Below are 4,693 nucleotides of genomic sequence, written 5' to 3' on the forward strand. Positions count from 1 at the left end.
TGTCTTGTCTGTCTAGTAGGGAAGGCAGGGCAGCTATGCTGATAGGAGATATGGACATAGCAAGGCTGATGATCTATGTGCAACAGGTTGAAGAAGAGAAACTGAAAGATTGAGAGGAGTTTCAAAATAAAAAGGCTAAGATAGGGAATGAGTTTGGGATGTAGAAGAATTATGCTAACCGGTCATCTTTCCAACAGAAACAAAAGGGACCTGCTCCATCATCTGCTAGTGCACCTGCACCAAGGAACAAATGTGAGTACTATAGTCAGAATTCACAGGGTTTCAGAGCTAGACCTGCCCATTATCAAGGTAGTATGGCACAAGAGGGTAATAAGCCTTTTGCATGTGCTAAGTATGGTAGAAATCACTCAGGGATGTGTTGTGATGGCTCCACTGGTTGCTTCAAGTGTGACCAGAATGGTCATTTTATGAGAGAATGTCCTAAGAACAGGAAGGGAAACGGTAATGGGGGCAATAAAGCCCAGTCCTCTTCACTTTCTGCACCAGACAGAGCTACATCCAGAGGAGCTACTTCAAGGGAAGGTGGAGGAGGAAACCACCTTTATGCTATCACTGGTATGATCCATGTCTTTAACTTTGATGGTTATGTTTTGCTAGATCTAGGAACGAGTTTATAATTTGTAACTCCTTATGTTGTGATGAATTTTGATGTTATTCCTAAGAAACTTAGTGAGCCCTTTAGTGTTTATACACCTGTTGGTGAGTCTATTCTAGCAGAGAGAGTCTATCGTGATTGTACCATTTCCGTCAATTACAAGAGCACCAAGGCTGATTTAGTTGAGTTAGACATGGTAAATTTTGATGTTATTCTTGGTATGGATTGGCTTCATGCCTGTTATGCCTCAGTTGACTGTAGAACTCGAGTTATTAAGTTCCAGTTTCCTAATGAGCCGGTTATAGAGTGGAAAAGTAGTTCAACAGTGCCCAAGGGTCGTTTTATTTTGTACCTTAAGGCAAGAAAGTTAGTTTTTAAGGGGTGTGTCTATCACTTAGTCCGAGTTAATGACTCTAGTGTTGAGATACCCTCCTATTCAGCCAGTTTCAGTAGTAAAAGAGTTTCCAGAAGTCTTCTTAGATGATCTTCCCGGAGTCCCTCCTGAGAGAGAAATAGACTTCGGTATAGATATTCTTCCCGATACTCGTCCTATATCTATTTAGCCATATAGAATGGCAAAAACATAGTTAAAAGAGTTGAAAGAGCAGTTGAAAGACCTCCTAGAGAAAGGTTTTATTTGACCAAGTGTCTCACCTTGGGGAGCTCCAGTCTTGTTTGTGAGGAAGAAGGATGGTTCTCTTAGAATGTGTATAGACTACCATAAGTTGAATAAGGTTACCATTAAGAATAAGTATCCTCTATCGAGAATTGATGATTTTTTTGATCAACTCAAGGGTGCTACTTGTTTCTCTAAGATATACCTCAGATCTGGCTACCATCAGTTAAGAGTAAGGGAATCTGATATTCCAAAGACAACTTTCAGGACCCATTATGGTAATTATGAGTTTCTGGTCATGTTGTTGAGTTTAATCAATGCATCTGCATCGTTCATTGACCTTATGAATAGAGTATTCAAATCTTATTTAAATATGTTTGTTATCATGTTCATTTATGACATACTAATCTATTCGAGGAATGAGGAAGATCATGCTAGCCATCTCAGAATAGCTCTCCAAACTCTAAAGGATAGAGAGTTGTATGACAAGTTATATAGTGTGAGTTTTGGCTTGAGTTTGTGGCATTCTTAGGCCACATTGTTTCCGGAGATGAAATTAGAGTTGACACTCAGAAAATAGAGGCAGTGCAGAATTGGCCTAGACCCACTTCTCCAACTGATATTAGGAGTTTCTTAGGGTGGGCTGGCTATTATAGAAAGTTTGTAGAGGGTCTCTCTTCTATTTCGTCCCCTTTGACCAAGTTGACTTAGAAAACAGTGAAGTTTCAATGGTCTGAATCTTGTGAGAAAAGCTTTCAAGAATTGAAAAAGAGGTTGACTACTGCCCAGTATTAACCTTACCAGAAGGTACGTAAGGTTTTATGGTATATTGTGATGCGTCCAGAGTTTTTTTGGGTGGTGTGTTAATGCAGAATGGTAAAGTTATAGCTTATGCCTCAAGACAATTGAAAGTTCACGAGAAGAATTACCCAACCCATGATCTAGAGTTAGCTGCCGTGGTATTTGCTTTGAAAATATGACATCATTATCTTTATGATGTTCATATGGATGTGTTCACCGATCACAAGAGTCTTCAATATGTTTTTAGTTAGAAAGAGTTTAATCTCAGACAAAAGAGGTGGTTAGAGTTACTAAAGGATTATGATATGAGTATCCTATATCACCCAGGTAAGGCTAATGTTGTTGCTGATTCCTTGAGTAGGTTGTCTATGGGTGGTACTACCCATGTTGAGGAAAATAAGAAAGAACCAGTAAAATATGTGCACAGACTTGCATGATTGGGAGTTCACCTAATGGATTCCACAGAAGGAGGGGTAGTGGTGATGAATGGGGCAAAATCATTATTAGTGTTAGAAGTGAAAGAAAAGCAAGACAACGATTCTATTTTTCTTGAATTGAAGGAAAATGTTCATAAGCAAACAGTGATGGCTTTTGAACATGGGGGAGATGGTCTATTGAGGTATCAAGGCAGGTTGTGTGCACCAAGGGTGGATGAACTTCAAGAGAGGATCATGGAGGAAGCTCATATCTCCAGATATTCAATTCATACGTGTTCCACAAATATGCATCGTGACTTGAGAGAAGTATATTGGTGGAATAGTATGAAGAAAGGTATTGTTGAGTTCATTGCTAAATGCCTGAATCGTCAACAAGTTAAAGTAGAACACCAAAGGCTTGATGGTATGGCTCAGAATATTGAACTTTCAAAATGGAAGTGGGAGATGATCAATATGGACTTTATTACTTGTTTGTCACAGTATTGCAGACAACATGATTCTATTTGGGTGATTGTTGATAGAGTGAAAAAATCAGCCCACTTTTTTTCCGATAAAGACTACCCATTCAACAGAGGATTATGCCAAGTTGTAGATTCAAGAGGTAGTAAGACTTCATGGAGTTACGGTTTCCATTATATAATTTAGGTGCACAATTTACTGCACAGCTTTGGAAGTCATTCCAGAAAGGTTTGGGTTCAAAGGTGAACTTGAGTACTTCTTTTAATCCTCAGACCGATGGTCAAGCAGAGCTCACTATTCAGACAGTAGAAGATTTGTTGAGGGCCTGCGTGATTGATTTCAAGGGTAATTGGGATGATCACCTACCTCTCATTGAGTTCGCTTATCATAATAGTTACCACTCTAGCATCCAGATGGTCCTTATAAAGCTCTTTATGGGAGAGGATGCAGATCTCCTATTAAATGGTTTGAAGTTGGTGAAGCTGGGTTGATAGGATTACACTTAGTTCATCAAGCTATGGAGAAAGTGAAAGTTATACAAGGAAGGTTGAAAACAGCGCAGACGTGAAAAACCTTACACTGATGTTAGGAGGAGGGAGTTAGAGTTTGAGGTAGACAATTAGGTATAATTGAAAGTTTCACCCATGAAGGGTGTTATGCGATTTGGTAATAAGGGGAAGCTTAGTCCCCGGTATATTGGTCCTTACAGAATATCCAAGAGGATTGGTAGTGTAGCTTATGAGTTGGAGCTACCACAAGAGTTAGCAGCGGTCCATTCGGTATTTCTTATTTCCATGTTGAAGAAGTGCATGGAAGATCCTTAACTTATCATACCTACCAAAGATATTGGTACTAAGGACAACTTGTCTTATGAGGAGATTCCTGTTCAGATTCTAGACCGCCAGGTTCGCAAGTGGAGGACTAAGGAAGTAGCATCAGTCAAAGTTCTTTGGAGAAATCAGTTTGTTGAGGAAACTACTTGTGAAGCTTAGGAATATATGAAGAAGATATACCCACATCTCTTCGAATCTGGAGAAGTTCCAAATTAAGGTACTAATCCTTTCTTGGCATTTATTTTGAGTTGTCATGTTGTATTTACATTTTGCTTGTTGGGTGTTTGATCTAGATGTTAGATATTATGCCCTTAGCCCGCTAAGAGTAATCTCATTTGAGGACGAATGTTCTCAAGGGGGAGATATTGTAACATCCCTCTTTAAAAACAATTAGAAAAATAGAAAGAAACAATTTTTGGAAATAATCAAATTTGGACAGATTGACAAAGTTAAGCTAAGTATAAGTTTTGGGTCAACTTGAGATGACCATAATTCCTAGATCAGGATGAGTTAGGTGTGATACAAGATACCATAGGAAAGATCCTTAAATCATCTTTAAAATGCCACCAAGCTTGCTCAGTTTCGAGTTCGTATGAGTGAGATATGTCCATTTGAAATTGGCTGTCTAGATAAAGAAAGTAAAAAAACCGGATTTTTAAAAGGGAATTTTGGTCTTTTCATTACCCAATTAATTAAATTCATTTTTGGTAATTGAGTTGGGGTCTAAACTGATTAGATCCAGTTTACTCTTTATAAAAAAAAGTTACGGTTTTGAGAGAAGAGAAAAGAAGAGGAGAATAGAGAAGAAAAAGCAAGGAATCGCCAAGTTCTTGAAGATTTGCTTGTGGATTTCACCAAGGGTTGATCCCTACCAGGTATGTGAGATCACATATCGTTGGGTTCGTTCACCCACGTGCCAACCATGATTTAT

This window comes from Solanum verrucosum, unplaced genomic scaffold, assembly GCF_900185275.1.
Source record: "Solanum verrucosum unplaced genomic scaffold, falcon-dt-bn FXZP01000065.1, whole genome shotgun sequence".
Taxonomy (NCBI): domain Eukaryota; kingdom Viridiplantae; phylum Streptophyta; class Magnoliopsida; order Solanales; family Solanaceae; genus Solanum; species Solanum verrucosum.